At 42.8% G+C, this 27,308-nt stretch overlaps 1 protein-coding gene across 2 annotated transcripts in view; it reads right to left on the bottom strand.

The window, feature by feature from the left end:
• The window catches only part of PCDH15 (protocadherin related 15), a 2,123,136-nt gene that overhangs the window by 1,406,989 nt on the left and 688,839 nt on the right, over positions 1-27,308 (bottom strand). For both annotated transcript variants that reach the window (XM_033941002.1, XM_033941006.1), the window contains exon 4: positions 19,874-19,924. The gene's annotated coding sequence lies outside the window, so the exon portion shown is untranslated. The remainder of the gene's footprint in view (positions 1-19,873; positions 19,925-27,308) is intronic.

The following is a 27,308-nucleotide window of genomic DNA, read 5'->3' as shown; positions in this document are numbered from 1 at the left end:
GTAGGGAGATCCTGGATTCTATACAATGAGAACTGTTCCAGCAGTTGGTAATGGAACCCATAAGGGGAGGGGTCATACTGAACTTAGTGCTTACAAATGGGGGAAAGTATTTCTGATGTTACAGTGGGTGATTATCTAGCATCCAGTGATCACTGCAAGGTATGGTTTAATATTAAGCAAAGGTTCTAGACTTCTAAAAAAACTAAGTTTATTTAGATGGGGGGATTACATCAAATAATTTTTGTCTGGATGGGAACATCGGGAAGGAGTGGAAATGCAGTGGGCAAAACTGAAAGGAGTAATTGTAAGAGCGACAAACCTTTTTGTGAGGCAAGTAAGAACATAAGAATAGCCTTACTGAGTCAGACCAATGGTCCATCAAGCCCAGTAGCCCATTCTCACAGTGGCCAATCTAGGTCACTAGTACCTGGCCAAAACACAAGGAGTAGCAATATTCCATGCTACCATTCCAGGGCAAGCAGTGGAAAAGAAGACTGCTTTGGTTCTCAAAAGTAGTAGCTGAGAATGTAAGGAATAAGAGGTTAGCTTTCATAAACTACAAAAGATCACAGAAAGAGGAAGACAGGCAAAAATATCTGGAAAAGTTAAGAGGATGGTCGTGTAGTCAGGAAAGCAAATATGCAAATGAAAGAAAAAATAGCTGAAATGGTAAAATGGGGAGACAAGACATTTTTTAAATATATTAGTGATAGGAAGAAGTACAAAAGAGGCATTGTGAGACTCAAAGGTGAAGGAAAGAAATATGTAGAAGCTGATAAAGAAAAGGCTGAATTGCTTAACAAATATTTCTGTTGTGTGTTAATGGCTGAAGTGCCAGGAGCGAGACCACAGAAGACAAATATGAATAGGGATGGAGCAGTGGTAGACCCTGATCGATTTTTAGAGGGTTGTGTTTGTAAGGAGCTAGCAATGTCATGCATTTGGGCTGCAAAAATCCAAGGGAATGGTACAGTTTGGGGGTAAAGAATTAATGTGCACAACAGAAAAGCGTAACTTGGGTGTGCTGATCTTAAGGTGGCCAAACAGGTTGAAAAGGTGATGGAGAAAGCTAGAAGGATACAAGTGTGCATAGGGAAAGGTATGGCTAATAAGAAAAAGGAGGTATTGATGTCCCTGTATAAGACTCTTGTGAGACCTGATTTAGAATATTATGTACAATTCTGGGGGCCGCACCTAAGATATAAAAAGGATGAAGTCGGTCCAGTGGAAGGCTACTAAAATGGTGCATGGTCTTCGTCATAAGGTGTATGAGTTCACACTTAAAAATCTCAGTCTGTATACTTTGTAGGAAAGACGGGATAAGGGAGATTTGATAGAGATATTTAAATACATACATGGCATAAATGTACATAAGTCAAGTCTCTTTCATTTGAAAGGAAGTTCTGGAATGATAGGGCATAGGATGAAGTTAAGAGGTAATAGGCTCAGGAGTAAGAAATGCCCTCACCGGATTAGACCGAGGTCCATCAAGTCCAGTGATCCGCTCACGCGGTGGCCCATCAGGTTCTCTATTTTGAAGACCTGAAATTACCGTATCCCTCAATATGATTTTCAAGAAGGTGTATATCCAACTTGCGTTTGAAACCCAGAAGAGTAGCCTCCGCCACAACATCCTCCGGAAGAGAATTCCAAGCGCCCACTACTCGTTGTGTGAAACTAAACTTCCTGACATTTATCCTGAACCTGCTGCCACACAGTTTCAGGCTGTGTCCTCTTGTCCGTGTCACATCTGAAAATGTTAGCAATGCTGCTTCTTGGTCTATTTTATCAAATCCTTTTAATATTTTAAAAGTCTCTATCAAGTCACCTCGCAGTCTTCTCCTCTCGAGTGTAAACAGTCCCAGTTTCCTGAGGCGTTCTTCATAGCTCAAATTTTTCATTCCTTTGACTAGTTTTGTGGCTCGCCTTTGCACCCTCTCCAACAGAGTTATGTCCTTCTTGAGGTAAGGGGACCAGTGTTGGACACAGTATTCTAAGTGTGGTCTGACCATTGCTCTATAAAGTGGCATTATGACTTCTTCCAATCTACTCGTGATCCCGTTCTTGATCATGCCCAACATCCTGTTTGCTTTCTTCGCCGCCACCACACACTGCGCTGATGGCTTTAGGGTTCTGTCTATCAGTACCCCCAAATCCCTTTTATGTTCGCATTTTGCTAATGCTACCCCAAACAATCTGTAATCGTGTTCTTTGTTCTTCTTTCCTAGATGCATTACCTTGCATTTATTTATGTTAAAATTCATCTGCCACTTTGTCGCCCACGTTTCCAGCTGTCTTAGATCCTTCTGGAGCTCCTAGCAGTCACTTTGAGTGCCAACCGCCCGACATAGTTTTGTATCATCGGCGAACTTTATTATATTGCATGTTGTTTCCTCCTCAAGATCGTTTATAAAAATATTGAACAAAATAGGCCCAAGAACCGAGCCCGAGTAATCTAAGGAAATATTTTTTTACAGAAAGGGTGGTAGATGTGAGGAACAGTCTCCTGGTAGAGGTAGTGGAAACAGAGACTGTGTCTGATTTTAAGAAAGCCTGGGATAGGTACATGGGATCTCTTAGAGAGAGGAAGAGATAATGGTTACTGTGGATGGGCAGACTGGATGGGGCTTGTACCTACCACTCCATGTAGAATTTTTATAGCTCTGCTAATTCAACCAGTAACCTTAAGAACTATATAGCTTTCCACATCTTCCATTATGTAAGATTGTATTGATGACTTTGAATTGTGACCTCTTCGCTGATTGTCCAGCGCTTCTTGTTGTAAACCGCCTTTGGCGGTATATAAAAATAAAATTAATATTATTATTATCATGTTTCTATGTCTTGTCTTTGATATGGCAACAAGAAGACTTGTCTGCTGGTCAGACTCCTACCATCTGCAATGTCCTTCCATCATGTGCCCAGCTGCTCAATCATCCTATTGTTACTGCAATAGATTCATCTATCACAGCTAGCATCAATAAGTATTTCCAACATTTAATAGACACTTATTTTCCCGTTCATCCACTACACAGTTTAGGTTCTCTTCTGAATCCAGTTATCTTTCCAGATGATATAAATACATAGACAACCAAATCTTTGGAAAGGTTGCGCCAAAACCAGATTGAAATAGAAGGCTCTATTTGTGATTTATAAACAGTTGTATAGAATCTTGTTTCCTTTTATACTGTAATAAAAATATTTAAATATAAAATCACTGTAATATGTTTGGTTAAATTTGCTTTCTGTACAAGTTTTACTTGATATTATATTGAAATAAATAAAATACTTAAATAGGAAAAAATATATATAAAATCATAAGTCTTTGAGACTTGTGCAAATGTATTCAGAGTCCAAGGGGACAGGGAAGGGATAGGAACAGAGCTCATGGGGACAGGGCAGGGATGAAGATGGAGATGGAGCCTGCAGGGAAGGGGTAGGAATGGGGACAGAGCCTATGGGGATGGGACAAGGATGGGGACAAATCTTATCCCTATGTTATTCTCTACAGAATATCAAATGTCATTCTCTTTTCCTTATGCCAGTCATGAACCAGGTGTAAATGTGTATGCTTACATGCTACACATTTACACACAACTATAAGCACAGTAACACGGTAAATGATAGCAGAAAAAGACCCTCACGGTTCATCCAGTCTGCCTAACAAGGTGATCAGAGCCTTACCTACCACCCCATGGGCCCAGGTCACCCATGTTTAAATGCCAAACAAGATGTGGACATCTTAAGTGGAATCTTAAGGCATCTTAAGTGGAATACTGTCAGCAATACAATACATATATTGTATTGTATTGCTGACAGTATTCCACTTAAGATGCCTTAAGATTCCACTTAAGATGTCAAGATGCCTGTCCCTCCCTCCTAAGCTGCATAGTTCCTCCACTATGATCAACACGCTGGAATTATCAAACCTTCACCTTGTGTTGGACACAGACCATACAAGTCTGTCTGGCATCGGACTCCATTACCCCATGCTGGATTTGGCCACTCTCTAAATTATATTTGTAACTTTGCATTCCACTTAGACTGCCTAAGAAATGCATGTATTTATAGAAAAATGCTTAAGCTGAATTTTAGCATGAACATGCTTGCCTGCTCACATATGAACATGTATGCCATTATTCAAATGACTTCTGTGTATAATTATCAACGTATAACTGTGAGAACATATATTATAGAACTGCCCTGTAAGCAAATCAACAACTTTGTTTTAACTTCATGCTGAATTGCAATCAAATATCAGTGAATCAACATGCAATGAATCAAGAAAGCAAAGTGTAGCAGTTATTTTAGGGAACAGTGCATTATTTTATATTTCATGTTCCTACATTATTTTTCTCACCCTATAATCTTTTAGGATTGTAAAATGCAACCTGTATATTGTAGCATTTTAGATTTGACCAGAAATGACAGAAAGCTTGTAAATCACCTAAAAATAGCTGAACAATTTGGCCCTGATTCTATAAAATACATCTAAAGTTAGGTGTCTAGATCAACCCGCAAGAAGCTTGAGATCTGCTGGGGGAATATTACTAACTAGTCAGAAGGAAGATACGGTAAATATTTTAGATTTCACATAATGAATCCTATCTTTTCTACTGCTGGTAAAAAAAAAAAAACAACCTCTTGAATTCCATCCCAGGAACAATGAGATTATGTAAAGATCATACGCCATTTAAGAAATTATTAAAAACACAACTATTTGTGGACGTCTTTCTCTAAATTTGTTTTATCTAGATTTCATTAAATTTTGGTACTAAGGAAAATTGGAAAGATTAAGTTAAAGTCATTTGTAATATTTCATGATGTTTTGTCTGTGTTTATTTTTTTTTTTTTTGAAATAATGTTTATTAGAAGCAGTTGCAACACAGAAGACACAGATACCCAGCAGTACAACATCACCAGGTCCAAATAGAGAAAATACAAATTCCAACAATACACGGTCTGGTAAACTCAGAATAAGAAAAGAAGAACGGCCAAGCTCTGAGCCAATCAGTCACAATCTGCAGATTTTTAAATTATTCAAAGAAGAAGAGCAGAAGCATCCCCCCAGCCATACCAAACGCACACCCCCCTCCAACACTCCATACAAAACACAACAGTCACTCCACAACCACACACCCCCCCTCAACCACACACTCCCCCACACATCCACCAGCAGGCCCCCCTGAAGGAGGAACGAGATACAGAAAGTAAGAAAGAAAAAGAACTGTAGCCTCAAGAACGGGTTTCCAGCTGTGCCCCCAAATCCCCGGGACACAGCGACAAAACCGCCTTCCATAACCCCACATAGCAGCGCTGATCAATGCGTCCCCCCCGTGGAGAAAGGCGAATTTCAAATTGTGCTACCTGGGCCATCCGATGGAGCCAATGATTAAAAGAGGCCACCTGATCAGACACCCAATATTGCAAGAGAAGCTTTTTCACCAAAAGGAAGGCTAAATAAAGAAATTTCTGTTGAGGAGCCGAAAAACCAGCTTCCTCCAAAACTCTCAAGTCGCCCAACAAGAGCATGCCATAATCACGTGGGACTGGACGGTGCACTATGCGCTCCAGAAAAGGGATAACCTGCAGCCACAAATCAGTGGACGGGCATTCCAAAAAATGATGGGTCAAAGTCCCAGCAGCACGGCAACACTTGATGCAGACATCCCCCTCCCAAAGGCCCATGCGAGCCCCATGCTTCCGGGAGATATATGCCCTATGTAATATCTTAAACTGCATTTCCCGAAGATCGGACGAGCCCCCCATGGTTCTAAGAGGACCAAACAATGCAAGGAACGCGCTCCGATCCCCCAGGAAGCCCAGTTCCCTCCGCCATACATCGGCCACATCATCAAGGGCGCCCACAGGCAATTGTGCCCGCAACAGCCGACCCCATGTGGACAGACTGTTCTGAGCCGGCGGAACCAGAAAGAATAATGCATCCAAGGGACCACAGAGCCAAGCATCCCCCCACTTCTGGGTTAGCGTAGTATAATAGTGACGTATCTGAAGGTACACCCAAAAGTGAGTGTGGGGCAGATTCCATCTCTTCTGAAGTTGAGCATAAGAAGGAAATACTACCCCATCTCCTCCATCCCAAACATCCCTTAAGGTCCGACACCCCCGCGCCTCCCACGCCCTGAGGCGAGTAGGACCCATCCCCGGAACAAAAGCAAGGTTACCACATAAAGGCAGGAGTATCGACGCAGCAGGCGTTTTCCGCTGCTGTCGCCTCCACCATCTCCATGCCAGCCGAATCGGCTGGAGAAGAGCCATTGTCGAGGAACCCCCCGGAACCGCCGAAGGCGGCAGGTGTAAAAGAGCCAAGAAGGAATGCGGCGCACACCAAGAAGCGAGCCATCCCCCCGGAGCATACCTATAATGGCCAGTCCAACCCTCATGAATGAAACGAAACAGAGCCGCTACATTGTAATGTCGAACATCAGGGAGATTCAAGCCCCCCTGCGATCTATCCAGCATCAATTTAGCGTAACTAATACGAGCCCTCTTGCGCCTCCAAATAAAAGTAGAAATAGTGGAACGAAAAAATCGCACATCCCGGGCAGAGAGCCACAAGGGGATAGTCTGTAAGGGGTATAAGATTTTGGGCAGAAGAACCATTTTTGTGAGGGCCACTCTGCCCCACAAGCCCAACGGTAACTCCCTCCAACGTTCACACTGGGCTGCGATGTGCTCAAGAGGTCGGCGAACATTGTACTGATACAGAAGGGATAAGTCAGGCGTCAAATACACCCCCAGATACCGCAACGGCCCTCTAACCGGCGGAATGGAAAGAGCAGAGTGCCACGCCTCCCCGTGAGTGGAATCCAGAGGCAACAGTTCGGACTTGGCACAATTAACCCGCAAGCCTGAGAAATTACCGAAAGTACGAACCATCCCGAGCGCTCGCTCCAGATCATCGAGGGGACGATCCAGATAGAGTAAGATGTCATCAGCGAAGAGGTTAATCCGACTCTCCCTGTCACCTATCCGAATTCCCCTAATGGAAGGATCAGAGCGCAACCGGGCTGCCAAAGGTTCTAGGGCTAGCACAAAAAGCAAAGGGGAAAGGGGACACCCCTGCCGTGTGCCTCTACCTAAAGGAAAAGAAGCGGTAAGACCCCCATTCACTAGCAAGCGCGCCTGCGGGTGGAGATATAGACTACGAATCCATTCATGATAGCGGCCGACCAATCCATATTGTTGCAGAACCCAGAATAAATACTGCCACGAGATGCTGTCAAAGGCCTTTTCCATGTCTAAACCAACTATAGCCGATGTGCTCCCTGTCCCCCGTCTGGAATGTAGTGCCATCAAGGCCCGGAAAAGGTTCATAGAGGCATACCTGCCCGGAATAAATCCCACCTGATCTTCATGAATCAACGAAGGAAGAACAGCATTCAGACGGCGGGCCAATATAGCAGCCAATAATTTGACATCCTGATTAAGCAGAGATATTGGGCGGTAGGATCCCACCTGTGCTGGATCCTTCCCCGGTTTAGGGAGCAATACCACATGGGCCATATTTCTCAGGCCCAATCCCTGTCCCGAATGCATTGCATTATAAGCGTCTCCCAACGCTGGAGGAATTAAATCCGCCACAATCTTATAGAATTCGGGCCCAAACCCATCAGGTCCCGGCGCTTTCGTGAGTTTCAACGCTTTGATACCCAACTGAATTTCCTCCCCCGTAACCGGCGCGTTCAGAAGCTCAAGTCGGGCAGCGGTCACTTGAGGCAAAGCTAAATCCCGAAAAAATTCCGTTCGGTCGTGATCAAGGGAATCGCGATGGGAATAAAGTGTCTCATAGAACTTCACAAATTGGGACTGAATAGCCTCTGCTCCAGTATGAAGCCAACCCTCCTGATCTTTAATGGACAAAATGACTTGTTGTTTTCGAGGAGGACGCACGAGATTAGCCAGCAACCGCCCCGCCTTCCCCCCCCAGCGATGGAGGCGATATCGTTGGAAATAAATATCCCTATGGGCCCTTTGCGTCAGAAGGACCTCCAATTGAGAACGGACATCGCCCATCCGACTCCTATCAGCCGCTGAGAGCGTAGCGACATGCCTTCTTCGCAAAATTTTCAACTCCTCAGAGAGCCGCAATAAATCTGCCTCCTGACGCCGTCGAACCCCAGACACATAAGCTATAATGTGCCCCCTAAGTACTGCCTTCGAGGCTTCCCAGAATGTTATCGGGTCAACATCAGGCGTAGCATTATGGCGACAATAGTCCAGCCAGTGTTCCCTGAGATACCGGTGAAACTCCAAATCCTTGTACAAATGGCTCGGGAACCGCCACCCCCGCTGTGGAATATCATTCGTAAGTCGAACCGACAGTATCATCGGGGAATGGTCGGATAATGGAACCTCTTCTATAGAAACATGCTCCACCTGCGGGAGTAGTGAGGGCGGTGCCAAAAAGTAGTCCAAGCGTGTATAAACATCATGAGGGTGAGAATAGAAAGTGTATGTATGCTCAGTGGGATGCATAGTCCGCCACAAATCCAACAGATGCAGCTGATCCATCAAAAAATTTACCCCCTTGGCTCCATGGTCCCTCGGGCACACCCTCGCTGGCTTGCAGTCCATCACGGGATCTGCCGATATGTTAAAATCCCCCCCCAGCAAAGGTTGATATTCCGGGTACTGAGCCACTGTAGCCAACAGCCCAGAGAAGAAGCGGTGACAATAGACATTAGGGGCATAGAGATTACAAAACAGCCATTTCTGACCCCATAGTTCCCCCAGCACCAACACATATCTACCCTCTTTGTCCGAGAGCGTTTTGTGGATATGCAGAGGCAATTGTTTATGAAACAGGATTGCCACCCCCCTCTGTCTGGAGTTAAAAGAAGAAGAACACACCTCGCCCACCCATTCCCTCCGCAACCTGGCATGCTTGGCATTAGAGAGGTGAGTCTCCTGCAAATATGCTATATCAATGTGATTACGCTTAAACCAATTTAGTAATTTCTTTCTCTTCACGGGGGAATGAATACCATCTACATTATAAGTAGAAAAGCGGAGATTAACCATTATCAAAGGAAGTACGAGATGACAAAATAGGAAGAAATGAGAAAAAAGAAGAGAGAAGGCCTCCCCAGCTAAGAACCCCCCCTCTCTGCAAATAGGGCCCTGTTAGTAGGACAATAGCCCCCAACGTCCTCCAGCCCCGCCTGGAGAACCGGGACCCCCAGAAAAAAGCTATGGGTGCAGCTCTACCACTCAACTCCCCACCCCCCCTCCACACGCATACCCATACATCCCACCACTCACCCCCCCCGCCCCTCCAGTCTCATCCCCATTCACACGACCCTGTCCCCCCTCCCCACCCCAGAGAAAGCTCCCCCAGGTCTCCCCCTGAACTCCCACCAAACCCCCAAAAAATAAAACAGCAAAACAAAATCCCCTAAGGGACAGCATAAACAGAAAACAACAGAGGGGTCATGGATCTGGGCAATCCACAATCCGATATTAGCAGTACAAAACATGTTTCATATAGTATAACACGGTAATAAACAGTATAGAACAATAACATGCACCCCCCCTCCCCCATCACCTACAACCCAGCTAGATGATAATACTAGGCATTCTATAGCAAGAACAGGCGATTGCAATGAAAGCAGAACCACAGCAGGACCACTGCCCGTAGCACCCTCCGCTCAGGATATGAATGCCAACACCAGCAAGACCTTCATGAGCGCATCCTCAAATCTCAGTTACTGCAAAGCACAAGAGCTGGGAGAAAGGAAGAGGAGAGTCCAGCAGCACCAGTCCAAACAATCAGCCAGGCAGAGAGAAGCGCAAACCACCATGATGGCAGCAAGCCAGGCACCCCGCAGCTGCATGGACATGCCAGCACCCAGTTCAAGAGGCCGCCTCTTTACCGCTCTCCCCATCAGGACCGGCAACATTGAGAGCGTCGAGGAATCGTTGTGCCTCCCCTTTGGTCAGCATAGTGTGCACCTTGCCTTCCCTCCAGATCCTCAAGCTGGCAGGGTAAACCAAAGCAAAGCGAACCCCTTTGCGATGTAGGGAGGTGCAGATGGGCGCCATTTCCCGCCTCTGGGATGAAACACGTGCTGAGTAGTCATTGAAAAGTAGCAGCCGGCTGCCTTCATACATCAGATTGCCAGCTGCCCGATACGCTTTTAGCAAGTGTTCTTTCTCTCGCCAGTTCGCATATTTGGCAATAGCCGCTCTAGGCTTGGAGCTGGGCCCCGCAGCCGGTCCCAGCCGGTGCACTCTCTCGCACACAAACGTGGCCGCCGATGCCTCCAGGCCGAGATGCTCCGGCAGCCAGGAATGAAAGAAATTATAGAGGTCATCCGATGACTTCAGCTCCGGGAGCCCCACAACCCTCAGGTTATTTCGCCGATGGCGGTTTTCCAGGTCGTCCACCTTGTCCTGGAGGGCCGACACCTGGGATTGCAGGCCATCAGCTCACCTCCGTTCCTCAAGGGCCTCATCCTCCCGGTTGGAAACACGCTGCTCCACCGCCCCCAGCCTTTGAGCCTGAGCTTCAAACTTCTCGTGGATGCTCTCCACCGCCGACTGTAATTTGTTTAGTCGGTCCTCCAAAGCGGTTGTGACCAGACGAGAGATCTCCTGGGCCCAGTCTCCCACCACTGGCGGTGCAGCCTCGGGAGCCGACGCCATTTTCGGGTCCGGCGTGCAGGGTTTGCTCTTAGCAACTTTGGCCGCTTTAATGGGCATACCGGGGCTCAACCGGAACGGCAAACTCCCCCCGATGTTCCTGGCGGGAGTCCAAGCGCTCTAGCCGTATAAGGGGCGCTACAGGAAGACGAAGAAATGCAGTTATGTGCTGTTATACAGGAATCGGAGCGCGGAGCCCAGCGGCACACGTCCGATCACCGCGCTCGCATCACGTGACCCCCCCTGTCTGTGTTTATAATTTGTGTATGTATGAGATTTGTACACCGCTGAGATTCAAGTGGTTTATAAATTAAAATAAAAATAAATAGGTGTGTTTGATTTTGTTAAAATGAAAAATCGATAAATAAATAAAGAAAATAAATAAATAAATAAATAAATAGGTGTCTAGCCTGCCTTTTACTAATCCACATAAGAACATAAGATTTGCCGCTGCTGGGTCAGACCAGTGGTCCATTGTGCCCAGCAGTTCGCTCGCGCGGCGGCCCTTAGGTCAAAGACCAGTGCCCTATTTGAGTCTAGCCTTATTTGCGTATGTTCTGTTCCAGTAGGAACTTATCCAACCGTGTCTTGAATCCCTGAAGGGTGCTTTCCCCTATAACAGGCTCCGGGAGAGCATTCCAGACTTCCACCACTCTCTGGGTGAAGAAGTATTTCCTTACGTTTGTACGGAATCTTTTCCCTTCTAACTTTAGTGAGTGCCCTCTCGTTCTCTTCACCTTTGAGAGGGTGAACAATCTCTATGTCTCTACTAAGTCAATTCCCTTCAATATCTTGAATGTTCTGATTTTATACCATGGCCTGGAGCGCTAAATGCTTTGACCCTCACAGAATTCCTATGAGTGTTGGACCAGAGTCAGAACATTTAGTGCTCCAGGCCATGGTAGAAACCTCTACCGTGGCTTAGTAAAAGAGGGCCTTAATTATTTAACAAGCTTAATCAGTGCTGATAACAAGCAGTTATGTATATATATGGCAGCATGGGAGATGACATGACTATAATTTACCTCATTTCCTGCCAAATGTCCATGGTGTACCTTAATGCACAGGGTAACTATTATTCTAGTAAAGGCATACTGCAATAGTTTTAACCAGCTGATTTAAAAAAAAAAAAACAGGTGTTCAAGCTTTCTTATATACTGCCATTGGCAATATTCTTTGCACAATAATGAGCTATCTTGTGTAACATAAAGTATATGAAATCATTTTCAAAAGTCTTGAACATATGCAAACTACCAGCCTACCTTCTTCTGAAAGCTGCCTCAGGAAATGGAGCCAACAGAGATTTGTCTCTTCTTTTTCTGTAGTAGTTTTTCCACAGAGAACAAGGTACATAATTTTGAAAAAACAAGACGTATGTTGCTGGATCATTGATCTAATGTTGCCTCTGAGCCCACCTACCTTTTCAGTAGGTAAAATTGTGTATGCTATTGTTCCCCTTGCATACTTTTACCAGGGAAAGTGTTGGAAATTTTGAGACAGCCAATTTACCCAGGTATATGGATTTTGAAACTTGTTTTGCCTACTGATGATTAAGGCTGAATTCATGTCTGACAGGTTATGAAAATGAAGATCATTTTAGAAATTGTCAAGAAGCCTTGCCTTTAATATACATTGGCATTGTGCATAAACATGCTCTCTGCATTTTCTCAGTCTGTTTCTGTAAGGGTATAATATAATTATGGAATTTGCATGTTTCAACCAGGCTAATAAGCTCTACAGATATTTTAATGAGGTTAGCTACATTCCATAGAGATGGATAAGTTCCAAAAACTTAATGATGACCAGTTTTCCTAATTTAGACATCTGAATAGTACTTTCTCAAACTCTGAATAACATACACATATTTCCCAGTTCTTTACAAGTAGCTGTAAGTCACCATTAAGGGCCAGATTCTATAAATGAGCTCAACAATGGGCACCAGCAAAGATCAGTGCTAAGCACAATTTTATAAAGAGCATGTGCCCTTTTTAGAATCACATTTAGCGCTACTGTGAATATAAACTAAGATTTTTGGTGCCAAAAAATGGCCCAAAATGGGGATTTCAGTTTATATTCGAGTCTCTGCTTGATTACTTGAGTACTTCCTCCCTCTCTTCCCCTGAAGGTTACATCCCATCTCTGATAACAAGTACTTCATTGTCCATCCTCCCCCCTCCAATTGGCATTGCTCTTACTGGCACTGTTTTTTGCTCCTGAAGCTGACACCAATGCTGTCTGGGCATCTCACTTGGCTGCCATCAGCCCTGTCTTCGATTTCAGTCCTGGTCCTGGATACATTAAACCAGCTGGCAATAATGAAGAGAGAAGTTTCAGGGCTTTCCGTCTTGCCTATGTTGCTATACGCTCTGCTGGTCTCAATCCCCACCCCTCACAAACAGGAAGTAACTTCGGGGGGGGGGGTAAGATAAGACCAGCAGAGCCTATAGAGACTTATTTCTGTCCAGTTTAGTATGACTGGGGCAGAAGGCAGGGCTTATGGCAGCTGAGTGCTGGAAGAGGCAAAGGGTAAAAGGATGTGGCTGCTTGTTTGGGGGGGGAGGAGGGGAGATAGTGATCATGGAGGGAGTAGGGTAATAAATGGGAGATGCTTGATTAAGATGGGGGCTGCTTGGCTTAGGAAGGAGAAATAAAGAGCTGCTAGATCAGATGAGAAAAAAGGACATGGAAGGATGCTGGACATAGGAGTAGTAGGGTGAAGGGAAAAAAAAACAGACATGAGGTGAGTAGGAAGACAGATTGGAGATGCTGGGTATGGGGTAGAGATAGTAAGAAGACAAACTGGATTCTGGATACTGGAGGAATAGGCAGAGGAGATGCTGACACAGAAGAAGGGAGAGGGGAATGCAGATATGCTGCATATGAGAGAGGAGTAAGGTGATGGGGAAAGATCTTGGATGGAGGTGGAAAGAGACATAGTTGAGGTGTTGTAGGAAAGAGGAGAGAGGATATGTTGGATAGATGGGGCAAGAGAGGATATCCTGGTCAGAAGAATGAAAATAGAGGGGGGAGAGATAAATAGAAGATGCTGGAATGGGGAGAGAATTAGCAAAAAAGCAAAACAAAATTGGAGAATAATAGGAAGAGGAAGCTGGAAAGCTATAAGTAGAAGCAGATAGAGAGGCAGAAAAATAAATGGAGAAAATTTGAAAGGAAAAGGTTACAGTCATAGATGGCTGCAGGAGAGGTAGTAAAGAATACATGAAGGGAGAGAAGTGGCAGATGGACTGAAGACCCTGGAAATAAAATTAAGAAAAGATAAAAGAAAGCAGAAACTGAAAACTGAGATAAACATGAATAAAATGGCCAGACAACAGAGGTAGAAAAATAAAAAGAATTTTATTTTTAATTTCATGAATAGAAAATGCAGTTTTATGGTAAATTTACACTGCTTTTTTTATTTTCCAAAGAGTAGAGTGCTGTTTCTATATCTTTTTCTCTGGTGTTTGCACTGCTTCTTGAGGTATATGTTTAATTTTTGTCTACATATTTTAGTTTGTGGTTACTTGTAATTGTATTTTCCTATGTAGAGGCCTTGTGAATATGTTAGCTTTAGGACTTAAGCATCACAGATCTTTTTATTATTAGTGACTTACAAGCTAGCTGATGGGGCGGGAGGGTGAGCAGGGGAGGCTCACCATGATAATCCAAATTTCTAACTTTGGTTTGATTTCAACCTTCCCCCTTCTCCCCTCCACACACACTTTTTTTTGGGGGGAGGTGGGGGGTGGGAAGTAAAAGAATGCCTCTTTTTATATTCGGATTGGTTTATATTTGAGTATATACGATAATTCCCGTACCCTAATTTTGGGCACCAGACGTATGCCTACAGAATCATCAACAATAATTTATTATTTCTATAGTGCTACCAGATGCATGCAGCGCTATACATTAGGCATGCATGAGATGGTCCCTGTTCAAAAAAACTTACAATCTAATTATGACAGACACACAGAACAAAAGGGAGAGTCAGAGGAATTAGAGGGGGTAGGGAATTAGATGCGGGCTGATGAGGTGGAATCACATAGGATAAAAAGGGAGTCTGAACTTAGTACTCATGTAGGGAATTAGAGGGGGCTTATGAGATGGTAGGGGACTATAGAGGGGATGACAGACATGTGTTGGCTGGGTTAGGATAAATGGTCTGTAGACTTGGGAACAGTTTTGTCAATGGGTGAATTTCATCGTCTTATTCGTTTAATTCCTACTTGAGTGGTTTCTGCGGAACTGAGGAAATGTCAATTCCGTATAATGTATAGAACTTATATTTCACAACATCAACTTTATTTAATTGGTAGGGATTTCATCGGCTCTTTGTAGTCGCTGCAAGGAGGCATCAAATACCTTTATAAATTCCTTGTGGTTTTGTCCAAAAATAACAGTATTTTGGAAAGAGGTTATAACCTATTTAGGAGATGTTTTACAGCAATCTATTACTTTAAATATAGGTGGGTTGCTGCTAGGGCAGATGGCAGCTTTGCAGGTTAGGGAGTGGGGTGCCAGATGTTGGGTCTTGAAAGCCTGTATCTTAGGTAAGAAATGTATTCTTCAAAATTGGACGCAGACAGAAGCTCTCTCTGTTTGGCATTGGAGAAATTGTTTACATGCATTGCTGCTTCTTGAATTTCGGGCTTTGAACCTCACCTTTAAAAGCTTTAAAAACTTTTATTCCATTTGAGGTCCTTATATTCAGAGATTACCTCCCCGCACAGATAGTTATTTTCTTAATAAACTAGATAAATTTGATATACATTCCATGACTGCTAAATTGTTTATCCCTTTACCTGGGACTTGATAATAGGTGATGTAGGGGATGGGAAAGTGGTGGGGAGGGGAGTTAAAGGATAGGGGTGCGTCAGGAGAGGATTGCGGCAAGAGAGATGCCTAATCATTCCTGCTGCGATCGCAATCCCCCCGAACCCTACCGATCCCAAGCCCTCCTGCCAGCAAACATACCCTGCGGCCTGAACACTGGCAGGTAGGATCCCAAGCCTTCCTGCCAGCAAACCTCTCCCCCCCCCGAAACAATACCGAACCAGCAGGAGGGTCCCAAGATCTCCTACCGGCAAACCTCTCCCTGACCAGCCCCCACCCCGACCCCTCTGACTACCCCGGCCCCCACCACTAGCCTCAAAAGTTGCCCATCTATGGGTGGGGGCTTAGTCACATGGGCCAACTGAATCTTTGGTTGGCCCATTTGCCTAAAGCCCCACCCATAGGAGAGGCCTTAGGCATCTGCCCCAATTCCGGTTGGCCCAGTTGTCTAAGGCCCCTCCTGTGGGTCGGCCTTATGCACCTGGGCTCCTCCCTGGTGCATCCCACAATGCATTGGAAGGGGCAGCCCTGCCATTCCGAGGATGGCGGGCCTGCTGGACAGAGAGAGGATCTTTCCATCTGGCCAACTTTTGAGGTTAGTCAGGGGGGTCCAGGATAGTGGGGGGGGGGAGCGGAGTGTGGGGTTTGGTCGGGGGAGATTTGCCTGCAGGAGATCTTAGAATCCCTCCTGCCGTTGATGAGTTTGTGGGGGAGTTTGGGGGTGTAGGCTTGCCAGCAGGAGGGCTTGGGATCCCTCATGCCAGTTTGGAGTTGTTTCGGGAGGAGGTTTGCTGGCAGGAGGGCATGGGATCCTCCCTGCCGGTGTTCAGCTCATTTCCAGGGGGAGGTAGGTTTGATGGCAGGAGGGTGTTTGGATCATCAGGGGTGTTTGCTGGCAGGAGGGCTTAGGATCCCTCCTGCCGGGCATCGGTTCGGGGCGGAGAGATCGCGATCGTGGCATGATCGTTATCGGTCAAACCTTTTTGGTTATGGCTGCCAGATGACTAAGTCTTGGTCGGCCCACCTCCCGCTCTTTCCACTCCTCCAAAACCACCCCTTTTCGTTTTAGGTGTTCAGAGGCAGGGTAAAGGCCTAAGCTGGTTTTAGATACATCTAAAACCAGCCTTGATTATCGGTACTTGGATGATCTGTCTATTTTAATCGTCCAAGTACCGAATTAGGCCACTTTCTGTATGTTTATTATTATTATTATTATTATGAGCCCCATAGATAATTGTTAATGACATAAACAAAATATTTTAAAAAGGTAAAAAATTTAAATGATGAATATGAAACAATGATTTTACCAATAAAATTTAGACAGAAATGAAAAATACACACATATTGTAGATGACTGCATTCTGTATTTTTGCATATAATCAACAAAATAAAAATAGCAGACACCTTTGTAAACCAAAACCACAATTGTTTTTCTATAAACAAGATAATGGTTGGTCACAAACACTGAAAACAATTTTTATAAAACAAGAAAAAACATCAATTACTATAGATCAGGGGTCCCCAAAGACCTTCCTTGAGGGCCGAATTCAGTCGGGTTTTCCGGATTTCCCCAATGAATATGCATTGAAAGCAGTGCATGCACATAGATCTCATGCATATTCATTGGGGAAATCCTGAAAACCCGACTGGATTCGGCCCTCAAGGAGGGACTTTGGGGACCCCTGCTATAGATATATATGTCTATAGAAATGGGACTGACAAAATACTGCATCTTCACTGTTGTTTGTTGGTTCTAGACTTCTGTGTGGAGGTTTTTCTCCTGGTTTTGTGCCGAGAATACTGAAAGGAAATTTTAAGACAATTCAAGAATATAAGACTTTTAAAATCAAAATGATGAAATATTTTGATACCCACCGGACAGGACTCAACAAGGACCTTGTTTATCTTTCCCACTACAAAGAAAAATAAACTGTTTTGACACCTCTCTGTCTCCTACTTAACAAAGACTTTGGCTTGCTTTTCTACTACAAAGGAACTGAAACTGCTTTGTTACCTCTTTGGCCCAGATTCACTAAAGATTGCAGCTCAATCACTGTTGGCCGATTTTCAAATAGTGATTTATTCATTATCAAGTTTGCATACACGCAAAATCTGTGTTACTAAAAAAATAAAGGAAAAAAACAGTGCCTCCCGACAGAAGTCCTGACAGCAGTGATAGGGCTCTGCACCGACTCAATTGCTCACTGAGCAATTGAGTCGGGGAGTTTGCATGCAAATGATTTGCACCTCTGTGTAAATCCCTGTGATTTTGAAAAGAAGTGATTTTCCCAGTTTACCTGCGTGGAGAATACCATGTAGGGAGGGGAAGGATAGTTTTAATTTATGGGCGGTCCTGGTGGAGTCAGGGCACGAGGAGTTGAAAGAAAGTGGGATTAGGGAAGGAAGGATGCCGTGAATAATCTTAAAAGCCAGGCAAGAGCATTTGAATTGGATTCTGGAAATCACTGGGAGCCAATGAAGATTGGCCAGGAGTGGGGAGACGTGGTCAGATTTACGTTTTGCAAAAATCAGCTTGCCACACTCTCATTCAGTTGCTAATACTCAAATAACTATTAAAGCTAATATTGCTGATAGTTGATTCACTTCATTTCCTTCTGAAATATCGCTTATCTTCTTTAAACACTGAATGACCATAGCTAAAAGGGGCATGTCAGGAGGAGTGTCGAAGGTGAGATTTGGGTGGAATATGGGCAGGCTTAGACTTAGTCATACTGCATGTATAACCAAAAATTATACAGCGCAGGATCGACAGACTTAGCCCATTTAAAATATGCTTTAAGTCACAAAAAACCACCTAAAGTGACCAGATAAGCACTGCAAACACATAATACAGACCCCCACACACTACCCCAGTGATCACTGACCCCCCCCCCCCCTAAAAAGTATTAATCACAACTTGAAATTGTGCCTCCAGAATATCATCACCTGGCAGCCTGGCATAGGAAAGCCTAGTCATGCTGCACAGAGGCGTCTTAAACCATCTTGGGGTTGGGTTAGGAACCCATGAAGAGGAGGACCCATGCCCATAAGCCCCTGTAATCACTGCATTGATACTTAAACATGTGCACTCCCCTATACACCCCCAAAACCTTTTTGTACTGGCATATAAGTGGCTCCTGCAGCCATAAGGGCTATTAGGGTGGTAGATAAGTTGGTCTAGGGGATTCTGGAGGTGGTTTGGGGGGCTCACCATGACCTACAAGGGAGCTGTAGTGAGATGAAGACATGGAACCCTTTTTGTGAAGTTCACAGCAGTGCCCTGTAAGGTACCCCACTATTTAGGTGCCATGTCTGGGTGTTCAGTCCATTACTTTGCAGACCCTTCCCACGTCCAACAGGGCTTGTTCTAGGCATTTTTGACTTGGACGAAAAGTTGGATAAAAATGTGGTATAAAGATGGACGATTTAGCGACTTGGACGATCAGATCAGTAGGACGTATACTTAGACGATTTTCGAAACAAAAAAAAATTGGGGTGTATTTTTCGAAAATGTGTCCTAAGCTGTTTTTCACTTTGGACAACTTGAGACTTAAACGAAAACGGACTTAGACGTTCCTTTTGATTATGCCCCTTTACCTGTTTAGTAAATTTGTATAATGCCTTGTCAATTTCAAGAAATCAGTGGTTTTATTAATAATGCAACTTGATATATTATCACTGTGTTTTCAGTCTTTTTGTTGTTGTTGTAAACCATACTGAACTGTGAGGTATTACGGTATAAAAAATAAAGTTATTATTATTATCCATGGCTGGGCTATTGGTCAGGTGAATAACCAACAGATATGCCCTAGGGAGGAAGGCCATGAAATAAAGTTGTCAAACATCTCCCTTAATCTACACCTTACTGTTGTTAGTAGAACCCATCTAATTGTATAGCCACCGTGTAAAAATCTGCTTATGCGATTAATCGGGTTATTCAAATAACCAGAAGATATGTATATTGTGTGGGAGTGTGTGGCACAGTAGTTAGAGCTACAACCTCAGCACCCTGAAATTGTGGGTTCAAATCCCACCCTGCTCCTTGTGACCCTGGGCAAGTCACTTAATCCCCCCATTGTCCTGGCTACATTAGTTGGAGTGTGAGCCCAGCAGGACTGATAGGGAAAAATACATGAGCACCTGAATGTAAACCACTTAGGCTATAAGTGGTATATAAATATTAAAATATATAACATATAATATATATGTTCCAGTTATTTGAAAAGCCCAGTTAATAGCATAAGCATATTTTTACATGGTGGCTATACAATTAATCAGGTTCTACTACCGACAGAAACAGTAAGGTGTAGATTCAGGGAGATGTTTGATGAATTTATACAGTCGTAAACTTTTCAGTACATGTTAGTGAACTTACCTTAAATGTGGTTCTTAGACATGCTGTAGTTGTTCAATGAGTCTCAGAGTCCTGCAAAATAGAAGAAAAAAAACATAGGTCAGTCACTTTCCACATCTTCCTTGCTTATTTCATTCAGTTCAGACTTAAATCTACTTGATAGCTATAAATGGTTTTCTTTTTAGATATACATTGAAAAATTGGTATTGTTGATAAGCTGCTCAAAGATTAAACTACAAACAATTCAAAATACAGCTTTGAGACTCGTCTATTCATTGAAGAAATATGACCACATCACTGAGGCATACATCGATTCACACTGGCTTCCAATCCAAGAAAGAATACAATTTAAATTCTACTGTATACTATTTAAAACTATAAACGGGGACAGCCCAACCTACCTAAACAACCGCCTTATCCAAACTACCTCTACCAGGCATAGAAAAACACACACCCCTTTCACCCACCCCACAATCAAGGAAGTAAAACAGAAAAAACTTTACGACGGCTTACTAGCCACTCAAGCAGCAAAACTAGATAACCAAATCTCCAACCTATTGATATCAACCCCTGACTACAAGAGGTTCAGAAAGGAAATAAAAACCATACTCTTCAAGAAATCCCTGAGTAAAGCCTAATACCACGAATACCTCCCTCCTACCTACCCCTGATCCTACCTCTCCCTCTCTCAGAAACGATCTCTGATCTAATTTTATATCCCTTCCCTCCACAACTCTTATTGTAATCCGCTTTGAACCGAAAGGTAATAGCGGAATAGAAATCTGTAATGTAATGTAATCTCAATTTCCTCCTGAAGATACCTGTCTGGATAGGTTTTCTTTAACAACTATGATTAAGTAGGAACATGTCCATAGAAGTTACTTTGTTAATTTTCTGATTGTTTACATATTTATTTACCAGCTTAGATTTTTTTTAGTTTTTGTCACATATTCATGTTAATAAAAACACTAATAATATGTGTTACAATTTTTGAAATGTTGAAATTGACTTTATTGAAATTGACTTTACACAGAAACATAGAAACATAGAAGATGACAGCAGAAAAGGGCTACAGCCCATCAAGTCTGCCCACTCTGCTTACCCACCTCCTGTCTATGCCCTAATGACCCAATTTTCTTATCTTGACCCTCGTAGGGATCCCACATGGGTATCCCATTTATTCTTAAAGTCTGGCACGCTGTCACCTGCACTGGAAGCTTGTTCCAATGATCAACCACTCTCTCTGTAAAGAAATACTTTCTGGTGTCGCCATGAAATTTTCCGCCCCTGAGTTTGAGCGGGTGCCCTCTTGTGGCCGAGGGTCCCTTGAGAAAGAAAATATCATCTTCCACTTCGACACGTCCCGTGAGGTACTTAAATGTTTCGATCATGTCTCCCCTCTCCCTACGCTCCTCGAGAGTGTAGAGCTGCAATTTGTTCAGTCTCTCTTCATACGAGAGACCCTTGAGCATTAATTCATAGATTAGTGTACATTAACCCTTCCTTTTTCATCAGCACACCAATATTTAGCCTGGATTTTTCCTTTCTATGAATAGAATCTTTGAAAGGATGTCCAACCCAGGGTATAGATATGCAAGTCTGAATGTCATATATGGAAGTCAATTTTCATGTATTTTAGAACAGGTTCTGCTGAATACAGCCTGTTCCAAAACACAAGCAAGGCATATCCAGGATGAATACCTGTTTTACAAACTGAAACATCCAAACTATGAATGGGGTACAATAAGGGACATCAACATCTTTGCTGCAGCAAAGAAATATCCATATAGTAAAATTATATTCTTCAAAAAACACTTCCAGTAAATATCACAAATATTTCAATATCATTTTTGTTTAATTCTTAAATCAATGGAAAGAAGTATCTTTCAAATTCTGGGGTAATCTTATATTAGGCAAAAGGTTGGCTCCCAATATACAGAGACTTCCTCTATTGTCTTCCAAAATTATAATCGTCTACCATGAAATTCCTCATATACATCAATAAATGCATCACTAAATATATCACTTTAAAAAAAATTTTGCGAGTTAAAAAAAATCATATCAGAACTTATCTGATCAAATCAGCTGCTTATATTAGATTAGATTAGACCTGAAGAATGGTACAAGACACAGGCACTTTTGTTTTTGTCTGTTCTTTGAAATGAAAACTCCCTTTTTTCCTATGATCTGTCTCCTCTGACTTTAACAATCCTATACTCTATAATTGCTACAATAAATAATTATCTAAAGGCTAAACAGCCACTTTGCTAGGAGACCTGCTCCTTTCTGCCTCCTCCTACTGTTCATATCAATTTTGTCTCCGAGTGTCCTTTCATTCTTTTCTTTTCTATCCCTGATAAGACTAGTTAAGGGAGAGTGCAGAATGACTCACATGACCTGAAGGGATATTTATGGCAACAATCTATACACTTGTTCATCAATCACAATTAAAAGGGCCAATTTACATTTTGCTATTTACCAAGGATATGATTGTCCAGATGGGCAAAGAAACATGAAAGAGGTGAAAAGAAACAAAGGAAGGTTTATGACTTGACCTTAGCTATACTAAGGTTATCTGAGCTAATGAATAGGCATTTTTCATACTCTGCACAAGTTACTGAGAAACCTATAAAAACTGAAGTAGTTTCAGCAAAGGGGAGGGTGGGGGGGGGCCTTGCTCTCACTGATAAACATGCATTTCTGTTTTGGAAGAGCAACATAGTAGATGACGGCAGATAAAGACCCAAATGGTCCATCCAGTCTGCCCAACCTGATTCAATTTAAATTTTAAAAAAAATTTTTTTTTTTCTTCTTAGCTATTTCTGGGCAAGAATCCAAAGCTTTACCCTGTACTGTGCTTGGGTTCCAACTGCCAAAATCTCTGTTAAGACTTACTCCAGCCCATCTACACCCTCCCAGCCATTGAAGCCCTCCCCTGCCCATCCTCCACCAAACGGCCATACACAGACACAGACCGTGCAAGTCTGCCCAGTAACTGGCCTAGTTCAATATTTAATATTATTTTCTGATTCTAAATCTTCAGTGTTCATCCCACGCTTCTTTGAACTCAGTCACAGTTTTACTCTCTACCATCTCTCTCGGGAGCGCATTCCAGGCATCCACCACCCTCTCCGTAAAGTAGAATTTCCTAACATTGCCCCTGAATCTACCACCCCTCAACCTCAAATTATGTCCTCTGGTTTTACCATTTTCTTTTCTCTGGAAAAGATTTTGTTCTACGTTAATACCCTTCAAGTATTTGAACGTCTGCATCATATCTCTCCCCTGTCTCTCCTTTTCTCTAGGGTATACATATTCAGGGCTTCCAGCCTCTCCTCATACGTCTTCTGGCGCAAGCCTCCTATCATTTTCATCGCCCTCCTCTGGACCGCCTCAAGTCTTCTTACGTCTTTCGCCAGATACGGTCTCCAAAACTGAACACAATACTCCAAGTGGGGCCTTACCAATGACCTGTACAGGGGCATCAACACCTTCTTCCTTCTACTGACTACGCCTCTCTTTATACAGCCCAGCATCCTTCTGGCAGCAGCCACTGCCTTGTCACACTGTTTTTTCGCCTTTAGATCTTCGGACACTATAACCCCAAGGTCCCTCTCCCCGTCCATGCATATCAGCTTCTCTCCTCCCAGCATATACGGTTCCTTCCTATTATTAATCCCCAAATGCATTACTCTGCATTTCTTTGCATTGAATTTTAGTTGCCAGGAATTAGACCATTCCTCTAACTTTTGCAGATCCTTTTTCATATTTTCCACCTTCTGGGAACTTTGGGCTCCTTTTACAAAGGTGCGTTAGGGCCTTAACTAGCTGCTACCGCCTCCTTTTAAGCAGGCGGTAATTTTTCAGCTAGCGCGCACTATAGCGCGTGCTAATCTGGTGCATGCGCTAAAAACGTTAGTGCACCTTTGTAAAAGGAGCCCTTTGTTCTCTTGCCTCAGAGACCATTTCTCGGCTAGGATTACAAATCCCCCAAACTGTCTTTGCTTGTCTTGCTTTGTCTGATATGTCACTGTGTGCTTATTATATGTAAGCTTTGTCTGGAAATAGCTTTGTGTACTACATGATTAGTGTTCTTTTCTATTTTGTATAACCTTTCTTCTATTATTGTATGAGAGTGTGAGATAACCATAATAAAGGACGTTATAACTGTGCACAGGTTGTGGTGTGTGTGACATGTGTGAGGATATGAACACTTCCATGACTGTTTGCCCTCTGGAGTTTGTCTATTATTCTCTTGCAATGCCCAAAACACAAATAGAGCTTCTAAAACAAGGGTCTATATTACTAATATTATTGTAATCTAGAGATTTTAAGTAACATTAAGATTTGAATACAAATTGAATCACAGTGGCTTATTTGCAACTTTGATTATGGAAATATTGGCCTACGGAATCAATTAGTAACCTTTAATATTGATTCTCTTTCATTCTGCAGAAAAAATAATTGTCCCCCTCCTCTGAAGGGAAAAGAATGTTTTTGTGGCAAAACATGAGTTAAGTCAGAGTTGTACAATGCTTCAAATAGGTAGACTAAATAACTGCAAAAGAAGTAGAGAAGAGACTATGAGAAAGGTCTCTACTGCAAATATCAATGAAGCATGATGACATACTGTCACTGTATTTTTTGTATGACACCATTTAGGGGGCCTATGAAATATAAATAAAATTTATATTCTGCATATCCATAACAATTTTTATTTATACAGTAAAACACCATTTAATGGTCAATGCAATAAATTATAGAGACTGCAAGCCAAGAATATATCTAGAAACACATGCAAAGTATTAGCATGGACACTAAAAGAAAAACCCATAATGTTGATATTAGCTGCTATGAAATTTCTCATGACATTTGTTCCAAACTAAAAAGGGTGGTTACCATTGAAGTTCTTACTGTCACATCTTCCTCATCAATCTTCCCTCATTTAAACCAGAAATTTAAACTATGAGGTACATTTATGAATTCCTAAAGGTACACTGCAAATCTATGATCTAGTGACACTCCTAATACACATCAAAATCATCTCTGAATGACATATACCCATGAACCCATGCCAACTAGTGGTACCCTTCAGTGTTGAATAACTGTGCCATTTGAAGGGCTGCCATTGTCCTAATCAAGTTAGGATTAGGAAGAAGGTCTCTAAAAATGGTAATGGATTTGGAGAGAGTGTAGAGCTCTAACTTCATAGAGTTGTTTCCATGTTTCTTGGAGGAGTGATGTAGTTTGTGAAATAGTTTCAGCTGGAAATTTCAGGATGACTAAGACATGTGGTGATGGTGGTGGCAGTGGTGATGGTGGTGGGCTGTTGATATTGTTATAGATATATAAAAGAAGTTCAGGTGGTCATTGATGTCTGGGTGAAGAGGCAAGCATTCAACTCTGCTCCTATGGGAAGATGTTTTCAAGATTATTAGGGGCATTTCAAAACACTAAGACAACCCAAAAAAAATGGCATAAATTGGCACTTGAATGCTTTTCTCACCAAAACATCCAAGTACCAATTTTACAAACCATTTTTCTGGACATCTTGCAAGGTATCCTAGCCATTATGGGGCTCATTTTCAAAAAAGATAGATATCCAAAAGAAAGCATAAACTACCACTTGGACACCTTATTAGTCAAAACATCCATGTGAGCATTTTCAAAACTGAATTTCCAGACATATTTCTGGTTGTTTTTATCTCCAGTGCATCTAAATTTTAAGGGGGGCTTGTTAGAGGTATGTTTTCAGTGGGCTTAGGACAGGATTAGGACTTGGATGTTCTGCAGGGATAATCAAACCTTTAACATGATGTCCAGGGCTTTTTTTTTAGATGTTTGGAACTAGACCTGTTTTAACAATGAATAAGGATCAAAAAGGTGCTCAAACTGACCAGATGACCACTGGAGAAATTAAGACAAGACTCTCCTCCTTACTCCCCCAGTGGTCATCAACTCCCCTTCCACCACCCAAAGATGTGAAAAAAACCCCCAGTACATTCTAGTCTGTATTGCAAGGGGGTGCTGAAAAGTTCTCAGCACTAACTTCCTAAACTCTGAGCATTATTTTGCCACTGTAGCTTAAAAAAGAGTATTATTTCATTAAGTGCTAACTTTCAGAAACAAAATTCTGTATTTTGGCATTGTTTCAGATCATTGATTGAACCATATCCACATCATTATCTTCTTGGTTGGGCTGAGAACTTTTCAGCCCCCTCTTGTACAGCTTCAGATAGCCAACAAATAGCTGAGCCCAACAGAATGGAGCAGAAAGGCACGGTAGGGGATACTGCAGTGAATATCACATTTAAAAGTCCCAGGTACATGTGCCACTATAACCTGCTTATATTGTATGGTGAGCCCTCCAAAACCCACCCCAAAAATACTAAACCTACATAAAGATGACACCTACAGGCATAAGGACTATTGTTGTGGTGTACAGGCATACAATATGTTTTGGAGGGATCACCATATAATATAAGCGTGTTATAGAAGACATGTGCACCTGGGACTTTTAAATGAGACATTCACTGCAGTAACCCCTAGAGTGCCCCTCTGCTCTGCTTAGATGTCTATGTGATCAGTTTACTAAGAATGCTGGCTGCTTGGATGTCCCATAGCCTGTTATTGTGTGTTTTTTATTTGGACATCTTTCTATTTGAAAATGGCCAAAAAAGATAGACATACTAAGGGCCAAAATGTCTAAATAGGTCATTAAAAAAAAAAAAGATTGATGTCTTGCTGTTTTGAAAATGGACAATTTCTCTACTGAATTTCTGGGCGTTTTTCCTAAAACATCCAAACTCAGACGTAGATGTCCTATTGAAAATGCCCCACTGTGCATCCAAAACTAAAAGAGATGTGCTGGACGCATGTTCTTGGTGGACTTTGGGTGGGATTAGACTTAGATGTCTTGCGGTAGTAATCAAACCTTTCCCAAGATAACCTGGATGGGACTTAGACGTTCTGAGCTAAACCTGTTTTAAAAGCATCTAAGTGCCAAAAAGTTACCAAAACTGAACAGATGACTACTGGAGGGATTAATTTATGACCCTCCCACATTCCCCGAGTGGTCTTTAACCTACTCCCATCTCCCCAAAATTCGAATGATACCGTAAATAACTGTCTCTAGAACAGCAGCATCTAGTATGGGAAAGCCTAGTAGAGCATCACAGATATTTTAAGCGGCCTAGTGAGTGTGCTAATGAGCCATAGAGAGGTGGACCCAGGCCCATAAAACACTCTAACCAATACATATATGATGGAAAGTGTGAGGCCACCAAAACCCTATTATACTGCTATATAGGTGCCACCTGAAGCAATAAGGTCTATTGGGATGGTAGACAGGTGGGTATAGTAGATTTTGGGGGAGGTTTGGAGGGCTCAGCATAAATTATGAGGGATATATGGTGAGATGTACATCTGGTACCCTTTATGTGAAGTTTACAGCAAT

This window comes from Geotrypetes seraphini, chromosome 4, assembly GCF_902459505.1.
Source record: "Geotrypetes seraphini chromosome 4, aGeoSer1.1, whole genome shotgun sequence".
NCBI classification, from domain to species: Eukaryota; Metazoa; Chordata; class Amphibia; order Gymnophiona; family Dermophiidae; genus Geotrypetes; species Geotrypetes seraphini.
This window is presented reverse-complemented; position numbering and strand designations above follow the sequence as displayed.